The sequence below is a fragment of the Rhinopithecus bieti genome, unplaced genomic scaffold, assembly GCF_001698545.2.
Source record: "Rhinopithecus bieti isolate Rb0 unplaced genomic scaffold, ASM169854v2 scaffold_7509, whole genome shotgun sequence".
Lineage (NCBI taxonomy): Eukaryota > Metazoa > Chordata > Mammalia > Primates > Cercopithecidae > Rhinopithecus > Rhinopithecus bieti.
In genome coordinates, this window is record NW_016805750.1 from 3,383,843 (window position 1) to 3,411,578 (window position 27,736).

The 27,736-nt window shown below is 46.8% G+C and overlaps 1 long non-coding RNA gene across 1 annotated transcript in view; it reads left to right on the forward strand.

Annotated features, from left to right (window-relative positions):
* Positions 1 to 15,288, forward strand: part of LOC108530596 (uncharacterized) — a 33,746-nt gene extending 18,458 nt beyond the window's left edge. Inside the window, exons 2-3 of the long non-coding RNA XR_001885891.1 lie at positions 10,136 to 10,198; positions 15,075 to 15,288. This is a non-coding gene — a long non-coding RNA (uncharacterized LOC108530596). The remainder of the gene's footprint in view (positions 1 to 10,135; positions 10,199 to 15,074) is intronic.
* Positions 15,289 to 27,736: the final 12,448 nt, after the last annotated feature.

A 27,736-nucleotide genomic window follows, 5' to 3' on the forward strand; every position in this document is an offset into this window, starting at 1 on the left:
TTCTTCTGCCTCAGCCTCCTGAGTATCTGGGACTACAGGCGCTCACGACTATGCCCAGCTGACTTTTGTATTTTTAGTAGAGATGGAGTTGCACCATATTAGCCAGGCTGGTCTTGAACTCCTGACCTCATGATCCACCTGCCTCAGCCTCCCAAAGTTCTGGGATTACAGACGTGAGCCACCACGCCCGGCCCCCTGATCCCTTTTTGATGGGCATGTGCATTGTGGATTTTTTACTATCACCAATAAAGCTAGAACAACACTGCATCTTTTCTGGGGTTTGCTAATGAGGTTTGCCTAGAGTTTTATTTGCTCTCTAAATGTGTCATGGTCCCTCTCCCCAGTGGTACTGAGACCTTCTGGGGGCCCCTAGGGACCACATGTGAAGATACCCAGCACAGCCCCCAATTGGTCCCTCAGCATTTTCCCTGGCATGTGTGGTCACATCTCTCCCTTAGCTCTCCACTGAGGATGCACGTGCTGGTCACAGAGCCCTCCAGCTGGCTGTGTCCCCACATGCAAGCCCCAGGGAGCCCTAGCCCACGGCCTGTGCATCTCAGGCCCATTAAACCTCTCACTTTGTATTTCCTAATTCCTTTAAGAAATCCCAAACCTGTCTCCTTGGATAGAAATAAAATAAATGTAATATCTATTGCTATCGCTTAAACACAAATTATAGTATTTTTTATTAAATACTCTGTTGTCAAATGCTTGACATTCCTCATAATAGATAAAAAAGCAACTAAAACTAGTTATTTTCTGTTACCTTAGAGGCTTGCAACGTGGTTTGTATTGTATTTACTTGTTATGTTCTGCTTGTCGCATTTCATTATAAGCACGTGAATTATTTTCCCTATTAAATTAAAAGGCAATTCTCCCCGCCCCCAGCTACCCTTGAGCTTGTATAAAAGGTGAAGATCTGGAGCTATGGGCTCTGGGAAACCACCTGGTGATCAGGGTTACAGATCCTCTGCCAGCTCACCAGTCCTCCTCTGGCATAGGCTGGCCCAGCCCCCATGCTTGGTAATGGGGTCAGGGGAACCACCCCAATAAACTGTGCGGTGGGGAAAGGCTACATGTATCATTGTTCTAGCCTTACACTCTTTTCTACCCACTGTTTCTTATCATCATCATAGCACCGCTATAAGGCAGCAGGTTGGGACTACTGTACCTATTTTACAGATGAGGCAACAATCCTGAAAGAAGGGGCTTTTGAGTTATGGTCAGGCTTAGGGCTAGAGCCCTGCAGCTTCCACCACTTCCACCAGCACTGTTGCCACACACATGTGCCAACGGGAGGTTACCGTGCACCAGGCGCTTGGGGAATCATTTCACGTGCAATGCCTTCTTCGATCCTAACAGCAGTTCCTTGAGGTAGCAGTACTGTTACCTCTCTTTATAGTTTTTATGAAACTGTGGCTCATGGAGGACAAATAAGTGCCTCTGGCTGTGTAAGTTTCACATGGAAGAGCAGAGGTTGGAGCCAGGTCTGTCTGACTTTAGAGCCCAGTTCAGAAGCAGTGAGAAGAAACATCTTCAGCTCTTTGGGGTCACCATCTCTTTTAAGAATGGGATGAAATCTATGCCCCGACCCACTTCCCCCAGGAAGTACCTATTTCTCACATCACCGGCATTTTACCTATCATGTTATGATCTGCTAGGACTAGCTGGAGCTCATGTCTGGATCAACCCAAGTCTCTGTGATCCAGGTCAGAAACTCCCTCACGAGAACTTGGAATCAGATGCTTTTGTTGCATACACAGCCTAAATCAATTGCAACCTCACCAAATGCTCTGTCTCCTGCCCTGCCTTTCCTTCATAAACTCTTTCTGGCAGTTGAGATTTGCCAGACTCAGAATTTGAAATGGGTTCCAGTGGAACTTGGGGGAGTGGAGTTTCTTACAGTGCTGGGATTTGACCTGTTTCTCTGAGCCCATGGGGACTTGGAGAGTAATGAGTCTGTGTGCCCCTGTCAGATCCTTCCGCTCTCTCAGTGCTACCCTCCCTCCCGCCATGGCACTTCTTTGGAAGAGGACTAGATACCTGAGTAGTAATTCATGGTACAGATCCACGTTTTCCTTATCCACCCATCCACTGAGGAACAGTTAGGTTGGGTCCATATCTTTGCCATCGTGAATTGTGCTGCAATCAACATACACCTGATGGTGTCTTATTTATATAATGATTGCTTTTCCTTTCGGTAGACATCCAGCATGGGATGGCTGGATCAAATGGTAACTCTACTTTTAGTTCTTTGAGAAATCTCCATACTGTTTTTCCATAAAAGTTGTACTAATTTATATTCCCATCAGCAGTGTCCGAGCGATTCCTTTTCACCACATCCACCCCCACGTCTTTTTTTTTTTTTTTTTCTCCTTTTAAAACATGGCCATTCTGACCAGGATAAAGTGGTATCTCATTATGGTTCTAACTTGCATTTCCCTGATGGCTAGCAATGTTGAACATGTTTTCATCTTTGTTGCCATTTGTATGTCATCTTTTGAGAAATGTCACTCATGTCGTTCACCCACTTCATAATGCGATTATTTGTTTTTCTCTTGCTGATTTGTTTGAGCTCCTTGTGGATTCTAGATGTTAATCCTTTGTTGGGTGTACAGTTCCTTCAGGTCACCTGCAAGTCTGGCAGGTTCTCCAGCCAAGAGCCCAGACAGGCTTGGTACCTGGCAGGAAGTCATGAAAGCTCAGTTTGCACATCTGTAAAATGCAGAATCCTTTCCAGGCACTTCCATGTCAATGAGAGAACTCTAACTCCTTTATTTCTAAGGACTACATACCTTACTATTTCTCCTCTCCCTACACATTTAGACAGTGGGTCTCTGGTTTGACCTGTTCTTGCTGCTTAATCTTACAGAGAACATTCTCCGGATTCCTGCTATCTTGATGTGTCTCTCTGCACTAGCCACTCCATCACCTGAAAGCTTTGTAGTAACACAGCACTTCTCAGCTGAGGCTTGCTTCCCTAACACAAGTGCTTCCCAGCATGCACTGATAACACTCAGCCACGCAGGGAGAGAGGAGCTGATAAGGCCACATGCTCATCAGAAAATGATGCCTTTTAAATGCAACAGCCCCCTAACTCTCGTGCTAAATCACAGCACTGAAAAATATCTACAGGTACCTATGGAGAAGGAAGATGAAAGAAAAATACCTTTTGTTGGATGGAAAAGAAGTAGCCAAGAAGAAAAAGGTTTTCATGCATGGACTATGTCAAGGTCCCACAATTGTCACCAAGACCACCATGACGGAAGCATCTTCTTCATTGGCCAATGGACATCAGTGCAAGGATGGTTGTGCATGGAAAAGAGGAGGCAGAAGGGCAGGAGGGACCTGGTCAACCTTTGGAGTGAGCAGACTCTAAACTTGACTTTTGCCTGGCCCATCGGATCATACTGCTCAGGCAGTCTGTTTGGGTTTTGTTTCCTTTGAGGACCTCTCTCACTCCCACAAATATCCTACAACCCTTGAGTAGTAATTAAAACCCATCAGAGATTAAAATAGTCAGAACTGGTTATGGTAAAAGGGACCTGAAACAGTGAGAAAGGGAGGAGAAGGGAAGAAAGATTAAGGCAGACAGGGGAACCTATGGAGAGAGTGAGAGCTAGAGACAGAAGGAGAGAAGAGGCAGGGCCATGGAAACAGAGGCAGCGTCTCTCCAAGTCCTTCTCAAAGACACTGGAAGAGTTCTGGAAGCCAAACAGGTGTGTAACATGGCAAGCAGTAGAATGGAGGACTCAGTCCATTTTCTGGATTTTTAGGGCCTCAGATCACATACCCTGGAATTTCTCATGCTGTTCTCTTTATCTTTCTTACCCATCCCAGGCCTAGATTTTCAGCCTGCAAAAACACTCTTGCTTTCATCAAAACCAGAATTCTCTCTGTGTTTTTGTCAAGCATCTTTGCCTTCCTCCTGGGATTCTCATCTGCCTTTTTTGTTTCAATTCCATATCTGTCTACCCTTTCTTCTCCTTCTCCTTCTTTTTTTTTTTTTTTTTTTTTTTTTTGGTCTCACTCTGTCACATAGGCCAGAGTGCAGTGGCGTGATCTCAGCTCACCGCAGCCTCCACTTCCTGGGTTCAAACAATCCTCGTGCCTCAGCTTCCCAAGTAGCTGGGATTACAGGCATGTGCCACCATGCCCAGCTAATTTTTTTATTTTTGGTAGAGATGGGTTTTCACCGTGTTGGCCAGGCTGGTTTCCAGCTCCTGGCCTCAAGTGATCCACCTTCCTCGGCCTCCCAAAGTGCTGGGATTACAGGTGTGAGCCACTGCACCTGACCAACCTTGTCTTCCTCTTTAGGTCAGAATTATCTTGATGCCTTCCCAAACCAAAGCTGGTTGGCTGCTTCTTCCACCACTGTGACGGAACTCAGCTCAGTCCATCATCTCCACTCCATACAAGGAACCCCAGTTGGCCAGCACGGTCTCCCTGACAGGGGAAGTGTTTCTCCAAGCTCAGAGGGGTTGACAAAGTGGAAACTGCCCACCTGGAGGTGGCCTCTTCTCCCCAAGGCCAGCACAGAATTCTTCTCGGCCGTGGCATTCTCTTGGAGAGCATCTTGATGCAGATGAAGGATGCTATATAAATCAATGGATCATAAGTCTGTTGGACAGCACTTAGATAGGTAAATGCATGTGTGTTATTCACTCAGTAAACCTTCCTAAAAAAGATAATATGCTCAGTATCTCACCGTGCTGACATATTTCAACTCAATTGATAATGGGTCAGGATTGCGCAAAACTTACAGAGTGAATTACCTTTTAGCCATCCCTTCCAGTTTAGGGTTGCAGTCACCAACAAAATCAATGTCGAAGGATTCTTGTTGTCTCAGACAATACCAACAGTGACTCCTAATGAAATAAACCATTGAAGCCTTTTAATCAGACCACCTGCCTAAAAGGAGGAAGCCATCCAGAGGAGGCTGGGGCTCTAGGGACCTATTTTCCCCTTACCGGTCAACGCATGAGTGATTCTTTAATTGTAGTAATGATGTGCTTACCCTGGACCCAGACACTCGGGCAGCAAGAGGCAGCAATTCTCTGGGGCAGAGGGTTGGCGTGACCTCAGCTGGGGCTGCACAGGTCCCAGAGCAGGGCTGCATCACCAGGGGCTGTGCAAATGCCTCCAGGTTAGGGGCCTGTTTGACTCCCAGACATGTGATAAATCTCTATTGAAAGAAAGCCCTGCAATAAATGAACCCTGCTCTACATCTGAATTCTAGGGTCACGCTTACAAAAATAGGAGCTGGCTGCAAATGTGACCGTCAATGGGCTTCTGCCCCTACCCCTTGCTCTTCCCTCCTCCCCAACCTGCAAATTTCTGAAAAATTAGCTAACATCACCTTAAATATATTTAAATATTAGGAAGCTGAAGGGAGTCCAGAAACATAAGAATTGACCTAGTAGCTCTCTGCAAGGCTCTCTTTTGTGTCCACTGATTCACTCTGAGGCACATTTATGGTTTCCTTCTTCTTTACGGATCATCCCCAGATTTTCTTTGGAAATTCATCTTTTCCTCATGCTCCTGTCTGAGTGTGCTCTTCTCTTAGCTCCATGGTGGACCTAGGATTCAGGTCTGTATTAGTCTGTTCTGCATTGCTATAAAGGAATATCTGAGGCTGGGTAGTTTACAAAGAAAAGAGGTTTATTCGACTCATGGTTCCATAGGCTGTACAAGCACAGCACCATGAATTTCTTCTGGAGAGGCCTCTAGAAGATTTTACTCATTGCAGAAGGTGAGTAGGTAGCACTTAGATAGGTAAATGCATGTGTGTTATTCACTCAGTGAACCTTCCTAAAAAAGATGCTATGCTTAGTATCTCACCATGCTGACATATTTCAACTCAGTTGATAATGGGTCAGGATTGAGCAAAGCTTACAGAGTGAATTACCTTTTAGCCAGAAGGATGGGGGCAGGCAGGTCACATGGCAAGAGGGAGCAAGAGACATGCTAGGCTCGTTTAAACAACCAGCTCCCACGTGAACTAATAGGAGTGAGGACTCACTCATTACCATGGGGAGGGCGCCAAGCCATTGATGAGGGATCCACGCCCATGACCAAAACATCTCCCACCAGGCCCCACCTCAAACACTGGGGATCTCATTTCAGCCTGAGATGAGAAGGGTACAAAACATTCCAATGATATCAAGGTCTAACTTAGTAGTTGATTCCCTAATAAATCTCATCCTGTCAACCAGAGTGTCAACTCAGGACTTCTAATGGGGTGACTAACAGAGAAAGGCCTGGTTCTCTCTTTCTGAGCAGACATGGACCTGTGGAGTGTGTTTCCAGTTGGTCATTAGCTGGTGGAAAGCCCATCTGAAAATGTGACCCACACCAAGAAGGTTGAGATAAGAGGCTAAGGCAGTGATTCCAAGCCTCAGGATTCCTACCTGAAGTTCTGACCCCCAAGCAAGATCTTCTTGGATTCTTTAGTTCGTGAGCCAAGAAATTCCCTCTTCACTCTGGCCACTTAGACTTGGTTTTATCTCCCTCCTTGTCCTCCTCCTCCCTCCACCTCCCTCCTCTTTCTTCTCTTCCTCCTTCATCTCTTCTTCCTCCTCCTCCTTCTTCTTCCTCCTCCTCTTCTTCTTCTCTTTCTTCTTCTCCTACTTTTTTTTTTCTCTCTCTCACTCTCTCTCTTTCTCTCTCTCTGTTGTCACAGGCAATCAAAGAATCCCGATGGATTTCCCCCACCTACAAGGAAAAACCCATGAGCATTGGGAAATAAGGCTTTCTTTCCATCTGAGGAGGAAGTCCTTCCTGGGAATCCTCTGAGGAAGGGCTCTTGTGCTCCTGTGACCACAGCACCAATCCATGACTACTGCTTTTGAGTACTAACCAGTAAATTTACAAAGAGCCTTTTTAAAAGCCCTAGGAAAGAATTAAGGGCACAGATAGGAAGGGAACGGCCTTTCTTAGAAACAAATTAAAACAAGAACCACTATCTGTGTAGTTGGTCATACTCAGAGGCACATGATCTCCTGAAGTCCCATTTTTCTGACTGATGATGATGGCTAGAGAGGAGCTCCTGCTATGGATAACTTTGTTGAATCCCCAGTGTGTCTAGAATGGGCAAGAATGAGTCTCTCAGCAGCCAGCACCCCTTAACTCTTCCCATGAAAGATCTTTCGGGTCCCTAGAAAAGATCCATTCATACTCTGGATAGCTGGATCAGTGGACATGACAAATAAGGTAACTGGGATCAGGCATGACAGCATGTTGGAAGAAACCAAAGTCAAGCCAACAGTGTATGAGTTCTCCTTTCCCTTGAGTCTATGTGGAGGCTTCCTAGATATCTGAGCAGCCAGACCCCAATAACTTCCTCTCACCACCAGCCTTCTTTTGGGGCCAGTGCCACGGGACCAGTTAGTGCAATGGAGGTCCAGCATTCAGCAGGATCCTTGAGTAGGAAGCTGGTGGAGGGCCCACCGCCCTTTGTCTACCACGGTGATGAATGGTTGTTGACACGGCTAAACAAAGGTATTATTAGTAGATTACATCTGAGAGGCTGGACTCGTGCAGAAAGAGGGCAACAAGAGCCCTGGGCCCTGCTCAGCTCCCAATTAGTCCACAAAAGCCTAAACCACCAGGTCAGGGATAAAAGTGAATAAATGTTTCTAAATTCTTATCTTAAACACACTTAAGCTTAAAGCTATTTAACTGGGGCTTTAAAAGCATGTGAGCTTCCTGGAGCCCAGCTACCTGCCTCATTCTCTTGCTCTTATTTTTGCTTTTATCCTTTTAGTCTTGAAGAAGCCTAATTAGAAGCTTGAACAGGGCTCTCTCTCCCTGCCCTTAAATCAGTAATTGGCTTCAGTGCAGAGACTGTCAGGAAATTAACACATCACAACATGACAGCTGTTAATTTTTTCTCCTTATTTGTCATATGAATCACCGCTGATTTGCCAGAGTGCATAACAAATTAGTGGGCTGTAATCAGCGGCCTCTCTTCTGTGAGCTGCACCTTCCCTTTTTTTTCCCTTTTTCCCCCTCTCTCTCTTTTTCTCTCTCCCCTACAGTCCATTACTTCACTGCCTCAGCAGAGATGACTGTTCCTAGGTGTGTCATTGTCAATAAATCAGAATAAGCAAATGCTAAAAGCGCAAGAAGCTCTTTAAACTTTGATGAAGGCTTTTAGTTACATTTTAAAACTTACACTCATAACTTGAATCGTTTTTTTTTTTTTAAATTGTCACTCGCTGGTAGTGATAGACTGTCAGGTTTCCAGTCATTTCCTCATCCGACGTGCCAGGGAAGGTGGAACTCCAAGTGTCATTTGCACAAGTTCTGGCTGGCAGAGGAGGTGGAGGAGGTGTTAAGGAAGGCAGGGGAAGGGAGAGATCAGAGATTCCAACAGGGTCAGACCAAGGCACTTTCCCTTTTGAGTGAGAGGTTTAGTGGGGGCCAGGTATGGTGGCTCACACCAGTAATCCCAACAATTTGGAGGCCGAGGTGGGTGGATCACTTGAGGTCAGGAATTCGAGACCAGCCTGGCCAACATGGTGAAACCCGATCTCTATTAAAAAAGTACAAAAATTAGCCGGGTATGGCGGCATGCACCTGTTGTACCCGGGGAGGCTGAGGTGGGAAAATCACTTGAACCTAGGGGCAAAGGTTGCAGTGAGTCAAGATCACGCCACTGCACTCCAGTCTGGACAACAGAGTGAGACCCTGTCTCAAAAAAAAAAAAAAAAAAAAAGTGAGACTTAGGGGAGAGAGAAAAACAGGAGGAAGAATGGGAGGTGAACACACAGGGTGGGAGGAAGAGATATGGATTCTGGAATCTCATCCTCCTCAACCTTTCCAATTTGACTTATTGTCCACTGTGTCTGGGTCATCTTAGGAGTGTGGGCTTTTAACCAGGACTACCAAGAAGAGTCATGGGTTCTCAGACTTTATTCCTCATTCAGCCTGCCAGAAGACCTATTGGTGGGCCTTAAATTCAATACTTATTGCCTCTGGCAAGGAGGGAGCATAGGAAGATTGGTACCACTGGAAGGCTTCACCACGTGGGTTTCAGTTCTAGACTCTAAGATTTGCCAAACAAATCTATGTTCTCTGCATCCATACTGTGGATGCAGAAGGGGAAGGCACTTCTTCCTTCTCCTCCTGGATCTATTGTACTGACAAGTCCATGTCTTTCTAACCTGGGGCCAGTAGAGAGTTGGTGGTGGTGGCTTCACATTGGGGCACCGCCTCTCAGGGACCTATCAGCATGTTCTCTTGGTTATTACAGACTGATGTTGAACCTAGGAGTGAGAGTATTTCAGGGGTGAATTTCTTCTTTCCTTTCATTTACTACACATCCATCCATCCATCCATCCGTGCATCCATCCACCAATTCATCCTTTCATCCATCCACCAATTTATCCACCAACCCATCTATCCATTCATCCACCCATCCAACTGTCCATCCATCCATCCACCCATCTACCCATCCATGCACCCATTTATCCATCCTCCCATCCATCCACCTATCCATCCATCCATCTACCCATCCACCCATCCATCCACTCATTCATCCATCCATTTACTCATTCATCCATACACCTATCCATCCACCCATCCACCCATCCATCCATCCATCCATCCATCCATCCATCCGTCCGTCCATCAATCCATTCATCCATTATCAGTGTATTTTGCATGCAGCAGCATGGCATGAGCCCAATGCATGAACAAGAGGGTCAGAGGGAGAGAGCAGAGGGAGAGTGTGGAAAATGCTATCTATCTCAAGATAAGCCCCTCTCAAGGTACTCCAGGATGTCCCCATGGTGGATATGGAGGAGAGTGAAAAAGCCTTGAATTCTTAACCATAGCCATAAGCAGATTTTATGTATCCATATTGGTCTTAAGTCACCCTTTTCCCAAGAGTTACTCTAACGACGTTTTTGCACTGAATTCCAATTTGGCTACTTGAGAATTGAGTTTAGTTCAGTTTATCAAGTACATTGGCAGGACTATTATGCACTGGATACTAGTTTAGGAGCAAAAAAATTCAATAAATTAGGGTCTATGCCCTTGAAAATTATATAAATTTTAGAAAAGCTGTCATAATTTTAAAACTGTGTTTTGTTTGTGTTTGTTTGTTTATTTTTCAATTCTCAACACCCAGGACATGGAATGTATCTCCTGCAGACTGGTCTCTTTCCTGAGAGCTGAGATGTCCTGTCCTAAGGTACACAAAGCAGTTTTCTAAATATTAGTCGTTTTAATAGACAGAGTCATTAGGTCTTGCTCATGTGAAAGCCACTGAAATCTTTTGGAAACATAATAATTGTCTTTTTTTTTTTTTTTGCTTGTGATAATTTATGTATGTTCAATGTATTTAAATACAGTTTAATATGCTACATTTTATAAAATCACCGCTGAGAAAGTTTCTCTCTAATGTCATTTTGCAAGCTCCAAGAAAGGGTTTTGAGCAAAATACCAATTTTACAATTACTCCGTTGAATCCTAATTTAAGAAAAGAATCATTTATTCATTATGTGAGGTGGAATGAATTTTCCAGGAGAGACTAAGATTGACAGTAATGAAGTAGGAGCTTCACAGAAGAAGCAGTAGTGGGAGTTTTGAAATTCTGAGACCAGCACCAGGCCCACCATAGGTATGGACACCTGGCTGGTCTTGAGGGCCCCCACAGGAGTGGGGTATATCAGGTTAGATGCCTCTGAAGACAATAGGGATGGATTCAATAAGTGTTTCCAACACTTGGTAGAATCCAACGGATCAATGAATCCTGTCGCCTGCTGGCTGGCCCTTCAGGGCAAGGGTGCTCTTCCTCCACTCACTAGTATCTCTCCAGTATAGGCTGACTTCACTGTCTTCCCATTCCTGCTGTCTTTGACCTCTAGTCATCTTCTATTCCTGTGTTATACAGAGCTTGCTTTTCTCTGAGCACATACCTTGTGCTCCTCTCCGTTCTAAATTGATCTATGGAAGCCACGTTTCTTTATAAACAAACCTCCTTAAATACACCTTATATCTTCAATGTCCCTGTTCTGTCACAGTGAATGCTGTGGTCTTGGTGATACACTTTAGGAAGAAACTTTCCCTGCAGCCCTCAAGGGTGGCATGTCAGGATCAGGAGTTTGTGTCTTCTTTGTATCCCAAGCCTTTTGAGAACTATTTCTACTTCTGCCTCTGCACCTTTTAGATTAGCACCATCTGGCTCTGCTACCTTCTACTTCTTGTGATCCCCAGCATTTACCAATCTCCCGGGCACTTTTGTCATTCACTAGGAATCATGAGAACTGGGTCAACATCCTCCTTTATCACCAAATATTGTCATAATGAAGGGTGAACTCAGGTTTAACAAGGATGATCTCTAGCCCATCACTGTTGCGTTACAGATAGTTGATCCACTTGCCCATCTCAGTGACCTCACCCTACTTTAGCCAGCCAGCCAGGTGCTGGGCCATCTGTGTACCTAGGTGCACCGTACCTTCTCCCCAAAACTACAACTCTTTCAAGTCTTAACTACTAGAACCATCTCATTCTCAGATCCAATGTCTTATCCTAGCTCCCTTAAAGATTTACTCATTTTTGTACATTTACTTCTATTTTTCTGAGACTTCTGGGTCTCAGATGCTGATATGGTTTGTAGTCCCACCCAAATTTTGACCTGTCATTCCAAGGTGTCAAGGGAGGGACCTGGAGGGAGGTAATTGGATCATGTGGGAGGTTTCTCCCATGCTGTTCTCATGATAGTGAGGGAGCTCTCACCAGATCTGATGGTTTTATAAGGGGCTCTTCCCTCTTCACTCATACTCTATATGCCTACAGAGTATGTAGGGTAAAGAGAAAAAATACAATAAAACTCCAAGGGAATGACATATTGTATGGAGAGAGAGAGAGAGACAGAGAGAATCTCACTCTGTTACCCAGGCTGGAGTGCAGTGGCACGATCTCAGCTCACTGCTAAGTCCACTTCCTGGGTCCAGTGATTCTCCTGCCTCAGCCTCCCAAGTAGCTGGGATTACAGGAATGCACCACCACACCCAGTTGATTTTTGTATTTGTAGTAGAGTCGAAGCTTCACCATGTTGCCCAGGCTAGTCTTGAACTCCCATCCTCAGATGATCCACCTGTCTGGGCCTCCCAAAGTGCTGGGATTACAGGTGTGAGCCACCGTGCCCAGCTTTCTTCTAGATTGTATCATCTCTCACTTTTTCTCTCTCTTTGCTTATTCCTTCCAACAATTAAGCATACTTAAACATCTCCCATCCTTATGAAGAAAGAGATCTCCTACAGTCCTAAAGACCTCTTTGTTCTCACAACCAGCAAGTTTCTAAAGAGTTATCATCTCTTGCTGGACCCACTTCTCATAGCTCCATTCCCTCTTTAACATACTGCTGTTTGACTTTGGAGCCCTCCAACTCTCGCCAAGACTGCTTAAATGCTTGCAGACAGATAACACTTTTCAATTTTCAGCTAACCTGTTTTATTTTTCTGCGATCATGAGGGCATAACTGCCTCTTAAAAATTTGACTTATGAGACACCACAGCCTCCCTGGGTTCTTTCTTTGCTACCTTTTTCTGGCCATTCCTTTTTGGGCTCCTTCAGAGACTTACTTCTCATGATCTCCTCGCTCTCTCTCTTTCTCTCTCCATACAATATGTCATTTCCTTGGGGTTTTATTGTATTTTTTCTCTTTACCCTACATACTCTATAGGCAAGCTTGGCCTCTCCTTTTGGGCTTCAAATAACTTTAAGCCTAAACTTTTTGGGCATCTGCTCTTAGATCTCTCATGAGTATCTCCAAAGCTAACCTGCCATCTCTCTCCCCATCTTCAATGGACTTCGGTTCTTTTCTAGAGATGAATGACAAGAGGTCATCCTGGGTTTCTTCCTCTCCAATACAGCCATTGTCTAATCAATCACCAAATTATATTGATTCCCCCATCTGTCCATTCTTGCTGTTCCCACCACCATGACCCTGATCCACCACCACCACTTTCTCTCATTTGATTAATACAACAGCTTCTATCTTGCCAGCCTTCACTATACCCAACATATACCACACTGCAGCCAGCATCCTTTTTCTCAATGCAATTTTATTTATTTATTTATTTTGAAATAGAGTATTGCTCTGTTGCCCAGGCTGGAGTGCAGTAGTGCAATCATGGCTCACTACAGGCTTGACCTCCTAGGCTCAAGCAATTCTCCCACCTCAGCCTTCTGAGTAGCTAGGACTACAGGTATGCCCCACCATGCCTGGATAATTTTTAAAATTTTTTGTAAAGACAGGGTCTTGCTATGATGCCCAGGCTGGTCTTGAACTCCTGGGCTCAAGCAAAATTTGACCTTGTCACTTGCACACTGAGACACTGCTGCAAACTGCAGCAGTGTCATCCTTAACACAGTTTACAAGAACCTTTATGACGACACATCAGCCTAGGGTGGGTCCTCATTTGCCCACCCACATCACAGGTTCTAATCCAGAAATATTGAATTCATTCAGTTTCCTGAAGTTCTGATTTTTCTCTTATCTTCAGGCCTTTGTCCATGATATGTCCTCTACCTAGAACACTGCTGTCTACGCTTTTACTCCTCAGGTTTAAGCTTCACTGTTGCTTCCTCTCTGTAGCCCTCCCTAATGTCTGTCCCCACCTCCCAACCTCCCAACCCAGAGATTGGGGCCTGGGTTTCTGTTACTAGCATGACAGCCGGATGTGGCAGCTCATATCACATGGCCTTGATGACATGTCTGTGCCACATGAGGCCCCACTCCAAGAAGACAGTACTCTGTGTCTGGTTGAAACTTTGTTGTGTTCATTGCTGGAGCCCTGCCAAGCACCACACCTTGCCCAAATAGTTTCTCTGGAGGTGTCAGTCGAGTTGGTCAGATGCCTTAGTCATCAGTATCCACAGGGACAGACCTGGAGGTGCCTTTTCATTTCTTTGCCTGAAAATCAGTCTGTGTCTTAGACTCTAAAGTTTGGAATTAAATTTATTATCTACACATCTTTTGGATTTTATCTAATTTTCTACGACATCTGGGTCAATGAAAGTATCTCTAGATTCCCAAATAAAAACTTACAAGCACCTAGGGTTATTTCTTCTGCATGACTCTAAGTAGCTGGTGATTTCAATCTCCTAGCAGATGCTTGGCCCTGCAACAGGCCCAGCTGGGCTGTGCCCTAGGGCTACCACCCCTCGCACATGTTGGAACCCACCCCTGGTATTCTGGAGAAGTCCTCTCAGCTAGAATTATTTTCAATTGAGCAGTTCCTGAAACCCTAGAACCTGTAGAAGGAAAAAAAACAGAAATAATTTCCAGTCCAGGGCAAAGTAAGGCTGGATGGAAAAAGAGAGAAAGTCAGTTGTTGGACAGCATCAAAAGTCAGCCTGTTCTATTAGGCAAAAATAAACAGAAGCACGGAGTAACCAAACAAGACAAAAATGTTCATTAGCTGCGCCAATCCAGACCACCCACTTCGTTGAACTGACCACATCACTTCAAGATTCCCTACACATGGCCCCACCCTTCCCTGACCTCCCCAGGGATAGACAGGGCATCAGAGTGGAAAGGAAGAGACCAGCTCAAAAGTGGGGGGTGGGGGTTATTCTCTCCACCCCCCAATTCCAAAGCTGCCCAGAGATGCGCTTTGGCAGCATATCCAACAAGACGTCAGCCATGGGGGAGTTCCCTGCCTGACTGCCTCGGTTTCTCCTTGATAGCATGGAATCATTGTTGTCCATTTACCAAAATGAGTCTAAAACAGGGGTCAGAACAGATCAGTATCTGTGGGGAAGGGCAGCATTCTTTGAAGAGGCGTATTCAGGATTCATTATCTCTTTATAATTAAAAACAAACTATTTTTTTCCTATTAAACTTAAGAGAAAGTTAAGTTCAATTAAAGCATCTGGCCTCCTTGGGGAGTGCGGAGATAGCGTCCTCATTAGCTCCTGCAGCGACTCTTGGGGTTGGGGGAGGAAGGGCATGGGGATTTCACTTCATTTGTTTGTTCACTGAGTTTCTTCCTCACTCTGTCGGCATGTGAAGGTGGGGACCTGCACATTTTGCTCACCACTGTATCCTCCACTCCTAGAACAGAGCCTGGCATGTGTCAGACAACTGTGAAAGGAACTGATGAGTGGAAGAGAGAATGTAGAAATGAATGAATCAGCATAAGCCCCACAGGGACGAAGACTGGAACTGGAGCACCCTTTCATCCCCACTGCTGGACACAGGGTGGGGAACACTAAATGTGCGCTATGCATTGTTTACTAAAACAGGCTCTACATCAAAATAAAAAACAAAACAAACAGGAAGCTTTTCTGGATCAAGGTTTACGTTTTCCAGTTGAGATGCAGAGGCCCAGGGAAGAAGGGAGATTTGAGATTTGCTTGTAGCCTCTGAGATGGTCGGCTGGGAGGCTCTGGCCAAGGTGGGGTTGTTGAGCCCCAGGTAAAAGCCCCACCCAGCCCCTCTTCTTGCTGTCTGAAACAGGGCAGCCACACTCTGTCTTTACCAGGGAGTCCTATCTGGAGTTCGAGTTCCAAGACTGGACCTTCGGGGCCTCCCAATAGAAGGACAGAGATCTTTCCTCATGAATATGTTGGGCCCTTGTGGCTCCCTCAACTCTCAGCAGCTGCCACAGATCCATTCTCCTCTCTGGCCCCAAGAGCACACCTGATGGCAGGTTTCCGGATATGGCTAAAATGAAGCCAGGACAGGTGTCAGGTGAAGGGCTTAGGTCTAGGCATAAGGGGTGCTGCTTTGCCCAGGAGAGACCCAGATTAGCAAGCCTGGATTGGCAGCACTTGAAAGAGCCCCCGGGGCTTTTGGCAACTCAGGACAGTAGGTGAACTCCCAGGAAACTCACTCTCCTTCCAGGCCCAGCCCAAATGCTACCTTCTCCAGAAGGCTTTGCTGTCCCCAGCATTGGTGCGATGTACCCCTACTTGGTGGGAGTCCCCTCCTCTGGGTCTCCAGTCACTTCTCAGTGGCCTCCCTCTCAGCTTGTTCATCTGTCTGTGCATAGGATCGTGTGCATCAACACCAGGACAATGTTTCTGGTCTTCTTTGAACCTTCTGTGTCCAGCACAGTACCTGATTCCAAGCGGCTACTCAGGAAATACTTCTGACAAGTAGACAAGGCCTCTCTGCATCTTTAGGACCAGAGAAGCCAAAAGAAACTGAAAAGATGGTCTATAAGAGGTTCAGGGGTTGCAGGGGGAAAAGCTGTGAAGGAAAAAGACGCAGTCCTGGCCAACAAGCTGAGATCTCTGGCTGTCCTGTCACCTTTTTGGCCCCAGGGCCTCAAGGCTGCTGGATGCAGTGGGAATGACCCCTGGTGTCCACCCTGGCACTGTCAGATCACATAATCCATATTAGATAAAAAGAGCAGATATATGCCTTTGTTTAAGATGCCACATGCCTCATCAAAGTAAAGGCTGTTTACTCAACCACTTGTAAAACTCAAGAATAGCAGACTTGCTCATCTGAACCCAAGCTTGCAGACAGCACTGGAGAGCAGAACTCATGCCTGAGGGCATTCCCTGGAGAGAAGTCAGGGCTGGAATGCTGGCCAGGATGGCTGGGGAGGTGGAAGGGGGCGGCAGTGCCTGTCCTCAGTGTGTGTGTGTGATTCTTCTCACCTCTCTTCCCTTCCCCAGTCTCTTCTCTCTTTGCAGGCCACTTGTGGGGCACATAGGCTGGGTTTCCTGGGAAGTAGACTCTTGGGAAGGAGATTAGTGTGCAGGAGTTTGCTAATGAGTGCACCTGAGATCCCATCTATGACAAGGAAGGAAATAGGATTGAGCAGAGGAGGAAGTCAGGCCGCCATGAAGTCTCTGCCAAACGCTGCAACCAGCCCGGCAGAGAGTCCTGAAGATGGGATGAGCCTTCAGAGCTGCCCAGCTCAAGGGAGAGAGTGCTGACTGGGCCTCTACACACCCTTTCCCCATCAATCAACACTAGGTGCCATTGCCTGGGACAGCAGTAGAGCTCGGGCGAGGCAGTGGTCTTCAGCCAAGGCAATCCTGAAAGGGGCTGGCAGCTGAGGGCTGTCTGTCAGGGGCTCTCCCAGCAGAGAGGAGAATCTATGCATAGAGTCCCGAAAGGAGGTCTATGCAGCCCCTCCCAGCGGCCACCACATAGGGTTGACAGTGAAGGTGATCGGAGTGGCATCAGCCATGGTAGCCAGAGAGCTATTTGGCTTGATGGGAAACGGGAGTAAGGAATGAAGACTGCAACCCATGTGAATTCTTCTAGTCATGCCTTCTGTAACCCCCAACACATTGATCTTGCCTGGCTTAGGAGGGAGTCAAGTGTCAAATTTAAGGCTATTCTACTTGTTTTTTCTTTTAATTCTATTTCCATAGGTTATTGGGGAACAGGTGGTGTTTGGTTACCTGAGTAAGTTCTTTAATAGTGATCTGTGCACCCGTCACCCAAGCAGTGTACACTGCACCCAATTTGTAGTCTTTTATCCTTCACCTCCATCCCACCCTTTCCCCCTGAGTCCCTGAAGTCCATTGTGTCATTCTTATTCCTTTGCATCCTCACATCTTTGTTTCCACTTATGAGTGAGAACATACGATGTTTGATTTTCCATTCCTGAGTTACTTTACTTAGAATACTAGTCTCCAATCTCATCCAGGTTGCTGCAAATGCCATTGGTTCATTCATTTTCATGGCTGAGTAGTATTCCATCATACATGTGTACCACAGGTTAGTTTCTTTATCCACTTGTTAAATGTTGGGCATTTGGATTGGTTCTACATTTTGTAATTGAGAATTGTGCTGTTATAAACAAACATGCACCTACAAGTATCTTTTTCATATAATGACTTCTTTTCCTCTGGGTAGTTACCCACTAGTGGGATTGCTGGATCAAATGGCAGTTCTACTTCTAGTTCTTTAAAGAATCTCCACACTATTTTCCATAGTGACTGTACTAGTTTACATTCCCACCGGCAGGGTAGAAGTGTTCCCTGTTCACTGTATCCACGCCAACATCTATTATTTCTTGCTTTTTGATTATGGCCATTCTTGCAGGAGCAAAGTGATATCACATTGTGGTTTTGATTTACATTTCCCTCATCATTAGTGAGTTTAGTGAAGTTAGCATTTTTTCATTTTTCTTTGGCCATGTTTATATATTCTACTTGAGCAGCCTGCATTCTACAAACTCAGATGTCCAACCCGGAAGCCCTTCTTCTTCATTGATCAGAAGAGGAGCAGAGGCCTGGAGAGGGGAAAGGAATGACTCAGGGCCATGCAGCATATGGAGCCAAGACTAGAGCCACTGATGTTGTCTCCCAGTCCAGAGTTGAGCTGAGAGCACCTTTTGGGCCTATGCCTTGCAGATGACCATCTTTCTCTCCCATCAACACTGCACTGTAGACCCAACTTTGTGAAATTTTTACACTTTAACAAAACCCAGTTGAAACCAGTGAGGCTTTCGTGAGTTCTTACTGGCTGCTCAGTAGTGTCCTCAGGCTACAAGGAAGCAAGAAAGAGATGAGTCAAAGCGCTGCCTTTGGTCCAGGAGACAAAAACCATGGCCAGAGAGTGACCAGGCATGGTGGCTCATGCCTGTAACCCCAGCATTTTGGGAGGCCTAGGTGGGTGGATCACTTGAGGTCAGGAGTTCGAGACCAGGCTGGCCAACATGATGAAACCCCATCTCTACTAAAAGTACAAAAATTAGCCAGGTGGGGTGGTATGTGCCTGTAATACCAATTCCTCAGGAGGCTGAGGCAGGAGAATTGCTTGAACCCGAGAGGTAGAGGTTGTAATGAGCTGAGATCACACCACTGCACTCCAGCCTGGGCAACAGAGTGAGAGATGGTCCCAAACAAAATAAAACTAAACAAAAACCATAGCCAGAGAGCAAAGGGACAGCATGGCCAGGCAGGCCAGAAGCAAACACCCTGCGAGCATATTCTGACACAAGGGGCAGGTCTATACTGCTCAAGGTGGGCCAGGAGAGAGGCTGTGGATGAGACTTGGGAATGGCTTTCTGTCTTGGCAGTACTGTAAGGATGTCAAGAAAGATGTACGGGAGGACAAAGGGATTGCCTAAGGCAGGTGGTCCAGGCGGGGCACCCCTGCACCTCTTAGCAGAACTTGAGGTGAGCCAGGAAGTCACATTGCAGAAGGACAGAATTGTGTCTGATGGTCACTGTGGAGGGCCCCTGTCCTGCCTTGGAAAAGGCCACTCTCTTTGGAGTTCAGTCAATGAGTACTCACACTGGAGGACAGTGATCCTTGATGCTCTGGTGGCATCCAGAGTTCTGCAGAGGACCTGCCATGGTCAGGGGGTTGCAATTCATAAGGAGGCCACTCGCTGCAGGCAGGCCAAGGTTGCAGAAGGAGACATCAGGGAAACAGAGGGAAGACCCAGCAGCGGGGACATCCACATGGTAAAGATCACAGTAGCTATAGCCCTGCAGGATTTAAAGCCACCAGAGATTAGAGTCAACAACAGCAAAGGAGAATTTGGGGAGCCTCACTGGGACATTGGGCCATCCCAGGCTTTTCCATGAAAGTGGGGACATCTGGTGCTTTTATGGTGAGGGTCACCCAAGCCAGGCAAGTGTCTTTCCCAGGTTGCTGCAGAGGTGGGTGGCATTGAGTGCTCACAGGCATGAGGATGGCCAGCAGCAGCCCAGGGGTCATTGTATTTTGCAGCATTGCATTTGTACTCCCAAAAAGCTGCATTCATGGAGCTCCTTCCCAGTTATTTTGGAAAAGGTCAGAGCAACAACTGCAATTTCTAGTACCACATCAGCAATCAAACTCCACACCTGGATTGGCCTTGTTGAGGGGATGATATTTCTAAGTGGTTCAATGGTGGAACACAGGCCCATGAATGCTGGGATGACAGGGACTATTGCTGGGTCCCTAGGCTCTCCTTCTACCAAAACGTGCCCTGTGTAATAGCCATTAGTGCCAGCAACAAGTATTCCTGAAGAAAGGCAAGCATGAATGGCTAGGTTTGCCAAGGAAACGGGACAGATATTACCTGTGTTGTTCCCATGGTGGATACCTTTGAAAGAGTGTGACCTGCCCTTCTTCATGTCATGGGGACTAACAACATTCCAGGAGGCAGATTGCCTGTCAATCTGAGATTTCTGATGAAACCACGAGGAACAGATTTCCAACTCCATCCAAACCCACCCTGCCAAGATGGAGAAATTGTTCTAAGTTCATGAATTCATATAGTTGTTTGTTACTGCAGCACAACTTCTCCTATGCTGACCCACACAGCACATCTCTGCTTAAACTCTTCAGTGGTTTCCCTGGCAACTAAGGTATAATCTCAAATCCCCATGACAGCCTATAAGGCTTCATTTTTTCTGCCTCTCCCTTCCAACTTCATCGTCCACTGGTCCTGCCTTGCTCACTTGGTTTCAGCCACAGTGAACTTTCTGTTTCTCAAATATGCCATGCTTACTCTGGTCCCAGAGTCCTGGCACTTGCTGTTATCTCTGCCTGGGATAATCTTCCTGACCCTCAGCTCTGACTGGATTCAGATCCACTTAGATACCACTGCCTTGAGCAGGCCCTTCCCTCACCATTCTGTCTACAGTAGCCCTCTTTTAAATATCTGTCTATCATAGTAACCTCTTTTAAATTTTCTTTTGAGCATTCATTACTTTCTCAAGTTACTCAGGCTTTTGTTTATGTCTCTCTTTTCCCCTGGAATATGAAACAGGAATCTTATCTCTTGACAGCACCTAGAATAAGGCCTGGTACGCAGTGAGAGTTCAGTGAACATTTCATGAGTGAATGAATGGATGTGTAATCCGTGGAATTCATTGCCTCATGGACGACACACAAAGGAAAGGCTAGATGAATGGTATCATTTTTGCAAACAGACAACTCAATGCATCCCAGAAATCCAGCACTGCTGGCCCTACCTCATTCCTGGCAGGGAACTCAGCTCTGATTTGGAGCACTGACCATTTCCTCCCAGATTCAGGCACGAGATTCACTGTGATAAATGGCCTGAGCTCCTCATTGCATTTAATGGCAAACTCTGATCCAAGTGGAACTGCAGCCAGGTGGCCCGTGGGAGCCCTGGAATATGACTTCCAAGGAGACCACAAAACCTGGACAGGCAGACGCCATTCCAGATACATTAACTCATAATCCCCAGGAAGCACGCACTTCTGATGAAGGAAGAGGAGACTTCCCCTCTCACAAACACTAATAGCCGTGGTTAATCCTCATCCCAGGAAAAGCTTCTTGCCCAAGCGTCTGGAGAAGCTTCATCAACGTCAGCACAAGGGCCCAATGCAGGAACAGACAATGGTTCCCGAAGGCGTCTGCTCAGTGGCTTTCTTGGATTATGGATTGTGCGGAGCCATTGCTGGGGTAGTCCCTGGGCAGCAGGGAGACTGGTGCAGCCCCAAACAGCTACCTGGCTGAGCTCACCTGCCTGTTCTAGGTGTCCAGAGGCGGCTGTGGTTGTTCCTGGAATTTCGGATGTGTGCTTTTATGCTCAGTAGGGATGCAGGAGCCTGTGTCTGGGCTCCTAAAGTGAAAAGGGTGGGGCTCCAGTGATTTTGAATCAAGTTGGAAGTCCGAGATGCCCATGGAGTCAACCAGGCCACCTCAGGCCTCCGAACGCATCTCACTTGAGCTCGTTATGCTGCCCTGCAACCCTGACACTCACCCCTTCCTCTTTGTCTCCTGCTGTCTTCTAGCCTTGACTGAGAACATCCTCCAGGTCTTAAAACTAGCCTCCTGATTTTGCTTCTCTCCCCAGGCTGAGTGGTGCTGGGGGGCTCCTGTGTCGTTCCAAATTTCCCATCTTCCCTCTCGTGACTACTGCCACACTCCACCTAGTTTCTTCTTGCGAACCAGAGCAGAGGCTCTCAAACAGCAATTCACACACCTGTGTCATTTGTATTAAATGAAATAAAAAGAAAGCCCAGAGAGCCAGCTTTTTTAAAAAAATATTTTTTGAAACACTTTTGTTTTCTTTTTTTCTTTTTTGAGATGGGATTTTGCTCTATCATCCAGCCTGGGATACAGTGGTGCAATCATAGCTCATTAACACCTCAACTTCCTGGGTTCAAGCAGCCCTACCACCTCAGCCTCCCGAGTAGCTGAGACTATAGGTGCATGCCATCACGCCTGGCTAATTTTTTTTTCTTTCTTTTTTTTTTCTTTGTAGAGATGGGGTTTTGCTGTGTTGCTCAGGCCAGTCTTGAATGCCTGTCCTCAAACAATCTGCCCACCTCAGTCTCCCAAAGTGTTGGGACTACAGGTGTGAGCCACCATGCCCAGCCTTCCAAGGAATAAGATTTTCATAAAAAGCTAAATGTATTTTCTTTAAAGGATTATCTGTTATTTGGGGAGCATTTTCATTCCGAGACAACATAGAGATGGTAGCTATTTATGCTCACAGTTTTATAATGTGGACTGCACCTGGAATCCCGAAGCCTGAGCATGTCCACGACACGGGACATTTCTACCTGCCCGTCCTGTTGCTACCTAGAGTGCGTTAGGCTGAGACCTCATCATCCACCTTTCTGGATCCTGTATCCCACAGGAAGGTCTCTGGGCTTGTCTGTCCTCTAACCTCTTAACCCAGGAATCTCCTGCAGGAACCATGGTGAGCTCACCCGTCATTCAGTGGATCACATTCATTAGTGCTTTTTCCTCCACTTCTTTGGGCTCTTCCTCCTTTTCTCCATGCCATTGCCACTCTGCAATTCAGTGACCTGTCTTCTCCCACTCACCTAGCAGCATAACCTCCAACTATTCCCAAGCCAGTGCATTTTCAGCCCACCCTCATCCGCCAAGCAAGGGCCAGTGTGCCCATCTAGTTTAAACATGGCTTTAGTCTAGAAGTCACACACTGGAGGCCTTGGGGCTATGCCCAATAAGGAGACATAGTAGCGACCCACGGATAGTTGTTTCTTCTTCTTCCTCTTCTTCTACTTCTTCTTCTTCCTCTTCCTCTTCCTCTTCCTCTTCCTCTTCCTCTTCTTCTTCTTCTTCTTCTTCTTCTTCTTCTTCTTCTTCTTCTTCTTCTTCTTTTCTTTTTGGTCAAAATGTGTATATCTAAATATCAGAAGACCTGGCAAGGCTGGGTTTGCATTCTTGCATGTCAGTAATTACCTGGGGCTAAGCTTCCCCTTTTAGGCAGCTGGCCCTCTCCAGTTTGCCCAGATCCTGCCACTCCATGTTGTCTCACACATGGTCCACTCCATTCATGAAGGTCACCTACCCATCATCTGAAGGCCCTGGTGGCTGCAACCCCTAAGTGGTTTCCATCACCCTTCTTTCCAAGAAATGTAAGCCCATAGATTCTACATAGAACTAAAAAAATCTATTAAGTTAGGAGGCTGCCGTTAAGTTCCCTCCATGGTTTGGTGAGCCACCAATAGCTCTCTGCATTAACTTCCCTTTCTGTGAAATGGGGACGCAATCAATCCTCATGTCTGGAGTACAAAGAGATGCCATGAAGAAGCACATTTATTTTGAATGCTCTGAGCTCGTTGGAGAGCAGGTAACATAAAAATCCAAGGTGTTATTATTAGATAGTAAGAAATTTTGTTCCATGCTAATTAAACTCACACCTTAACCACTTCCACACGGGGAAGAGGCAGCATGACAGCCTGACATGTTAGGAGCGGGAAGAGTTCTGCATGCGAGCACAAGACAGGCTGCCTCCTCCTCGCCGCGCCTGGCCATGATGTGTGTGTAAATCTGCCTTCCCGCTCCTTCCTCTCATCCAACCGGGACTCCGACATTTGCAGAGAGGCTGATGGAACTCTCGGCTCTGCACAGAGCATTGACTGTTCTCCGCGCGTGTTAAGAAGTTGTCAGGCTGGGGTCAGGCAGGTGAAGATTTAGTGAGGCAGCCAACAAAGTTTCCCCGCCACTGGGTTGCCACCACTTATGGAAGCGCCTGCAGAACGCACACGAGAAAACAGATATTTCTCCTGCGATGGCTTTAGCACTCCTTTGGGGATGGGGACATTAAGTCTTCCTCCACGACCAGGAGGCTGCTGACACAGCTGCCTCCCGAAGACTTGGTAGGAGGCCCCATGAAGGAGAGTGGGCGCCAGCTCTATCGATCCGAATGCCCTATTGCAAGGGACAATTGCAGGAGAAAACAGCGGGTTTTTTTTTCTCCTCCCTATTCCAGGGCCAAAGAAAAGACTATCCATGGAAGGTAATGTAGCTGTCACCAAGGAGAGAGAAGTGGAAATTCACGGTTCTCTTGTGAGGCAAAGACATCTGTGTTATTGCACCCTAAGCCAATAGTTTTTAAAACAAAGTCATAAAACAAGCTACTGTATATAAAAGAGGTGGAAGCTATGCAGGGCTCCCCCTTACTCTGTGCAGGGATTTGAAAAGAAGCAAACCTTAAAAGAAAAAAAGCAGAATGAAGATGACTGACTACAGGAAGCCCAAGGGATGTGGGTGGAGCTAAGAGATGGCAGGGCGGCTTCCCTCCAACAAGAAGGACTCCTGCTTGCACTCAGGAGGGAGGGTCTGGGGGCACATGAAGAGTGAGGAGTTGGACAGAGGTGACACCCGGGCCTCCTTCAACTCCAGCCTGGGAGAAGGTCAGGGCAGGTGCAGTCCCAGAGTTCTGTCACTGTCTTGCACAAACTCACTTGTGCTGAGCACCCATGGGCATACTCAGCTTCCACAAACATCTACACAATCTGATTTCCAAAACCACCTGGGAGACAGGCCGGATGGAATTACCATGCCCCCCCCCCTTTTTTTTTAAGATGAAAGAACAGCATCTTGGAGAGATCCTCCTAGTTGGCCAATGCCATGGTGCAGGTCTTCTGACCTAAAATCCAGTGCCCTATTTTATTTTTTTAAATAAAACCTTCTTTCTTCTTCTCTGTCAAGGTAGGTCTGTCAGCCTGAGTCTAAAGCCCACTTCACTATAGTGGACGGTGACATGCACCTGGCTGTTCTTGCCAATCCTATAGAAAACCATGTGTCTGGCCCTCATGGCCATTGTAGATCACCGGGACCTACTAGAATTCTAGCTACAGCCTGTTGGCAGACTGTTTCTTGGATGGCTGGACTGGAAAGACTTCGCCAAATGGGCCAGCTATCTAGGTGGTGAGTTGTTGTTCTGTTTATTTCTAAGGGGTACAGTTTGGGCCCTAGAACCACAGAATTCAGAATGGGAGGGAGCCTTCATTCAGCCTCCATCAGCATAAGAATCTTCTCCCAAAGTTCTTGACCAGTGATTCTCTGGTCTCCCTGCACTACAGAGGGCATGGATTCTGTCCTGTGCACAGACCTCGTGAAGGGCACCGGCCACCCTTTTGTACCAGATATGCCTGCCCTGTGTCCTGGCCACACCCTTCATTGCATCGTTCCCACGTGGAACAATCCCTACACTGGCCAGTGACCTCTGGCCCAGCAGCAAAAGATAAGCTGAACCACCGTCCTTCCAGGAATGGGAGCTAAGATCAGTGTCAGAGGGCAGGGGACTTCTAAGTGGCAGGCCAGTTTCAAGTAGACAGATCCAATTAAAACCAGAGCCACATTGGCAAGCCAACAACCAATGAGAGCTGAGGTTTGGAGGAAGGGAAACTGTGAGAAGGAAACAAGGCTAGTGGGATGCAGGGAAGGATGCAGTAGACCCATGCCATGTGGCCGGCCTACGCTAGCATTTATCATCCAGCTCACCACGGGGGTCTGACCCCAGCTCAAGTCAGTATGAACAGGAGGAGGCCTGCGGTATACGACTGCACAAGCTGCACACTGCACAAATTATGACATGGGCAGCTCTCCTGGTGGCAGCGTTATGGGAGCCTTTGCCTAGAATCCAGAACCAAGGCTATAGGTCACACACTGGAGGATTGGGTTTGAGCTCAGCTCTGCCTCTAACTGGGTGGCTTCAGGTGGAACCCTGCCTCTCTTAGGCCTCAGTGCTGGCTGGTTGTGAAATGGAATAGCAATCTCAGTCCCACCTCCCTCAATGTGCTCAGGAAACAAGATGATTGTGATGAGAAGGGGCTTTTAACACAAAAGCCCCATGCAAACATAAAAGTTATCTTTCTTTAAAAAATGATCTGTAGTGTGAAAAGCGGACATAGATTCAGCAGTGGAAACAGGAAATGGGTGGATGAGTCAGCTGGGCCCGGGTGGACACAGTTCACAGGGGACACACGTGCTCTCCAGCATTGGGGAAAACAGTATGGTCCCCTCCAGATGGCTCTTGGCAGCCAGTGCCCTCCTCCTCCAAGTGCAGCAAGTATGGCCATAGCTTCTCTGGATAACCACCTCTGCTATCAGAGATGCCATGCCTGAGAAGTCATGTCCCTGTCACCCGCTCCCAGGGCAGCCACAGTCAGTGGCCGGCTGAGATGAAAGGCCAGGGCCTTGCCACCAGTTGCAGGCTGTGCTCCAGAACCCTCTCCTCATGGATCCAAGGTGAGGCTTTCCCTGAGACCATGTCCTGCTGGGGTGTTTCTCAAGCCCTATCCTGCACCCTCTATCTCTTTTTCTATTTTTATTATTTTAGAGACAAGGTCTTGCTCTGTTGCCCAGGCTGGAGTGCAGTGGCAGGATCATAGCTCACTGTAGCCTTGAACTCCTGGGCTCAAGTGATCCTTCTGCTTCAGTTTTCCAAAGTCCTGCGACTACAGGTGCATACCACCTATAGTGCTTGGCTCTCCCTCCATCTCTTAATAGGCCCTGCACAAGGATACTCCTTCAGAGGTCATCTCATAAAAATCCCTGGGGCAGGCCCTGCTTTATCAGAGCCCACCATACAGTGGCAGCAGGCAGAGAAGTGAGTGCAGGAGCACTCGATTGAATTTTCATTCAGCCAGGTCCTCTGCATGCCTGGGACACTGTATTAGGGCATAGGGTAGGGGAGCCTGGAAGCAAACTCTGCACTCTAGATTCACGTGCAGAAGTCTCCTTAAGAGGGATCCCTGAACCCAAACGCCCATCAATGATAGACTGGATAAAGAAAATGTGGCACATATACACAATGGAATACTACTGTGCAGCCGTAAAAAAGAATGAGTTCATGTCCTTTGCAGGGACATGGATGAAGCTGGAAACCATCATCCTCAGCAAACTAACACAGGGACAGAAAACCAAACACCCCATGTTCTCACTCATAAGTGGGAACTGAACAATGAGAACACATGGATGCAGGGATAGGGGGCCTGCCGGGGGGAAAGGGGAGGGAGAGTATTAGGACAAATACCTAATGCATGCGGAACTTAAAACTTAGGATAGGTACAGCAAACTATGGCACATGTATACCTATGTAACAAACTTGTACTTTCAGCACATGTATCCCAAAACTTAAAGTAAAATTAAAAAAAAAAAAAAGAGGGATTTCTGGAGTCAACATTTTAATGAAAGGAGGAAAGTACTGAGCAGAGGGAGAAGGTGAACTGGGATTCAGGCACACGTGAGGCCTCGGCCAGTCCCACAGGCAGCTCTGAACTGAATATCTATGTCCTCTGCAAATTCTATGTTGAAATCCTACCCCCCAATGTGATGGTACCAGGAGCTGATGCATTTGGGAGGGGAGTAGGTCGTGAGGATGGAGTCCTCATGAGTGGGATTAGGGCCCTTGTAAGAGGCCCCATGGCCAGGTACAGTGGCTCATGCCTGTACTCCCAGTACTTCGGGAGGCTGAGGAAGGAAGATCACTTGAGCTGGAGAGTATGAGACAAGCCTGGGCAACATAGCAAGGCCTTGTCTCCATTAAAAATAAAAATATCAGCTGGGCATGGTGGT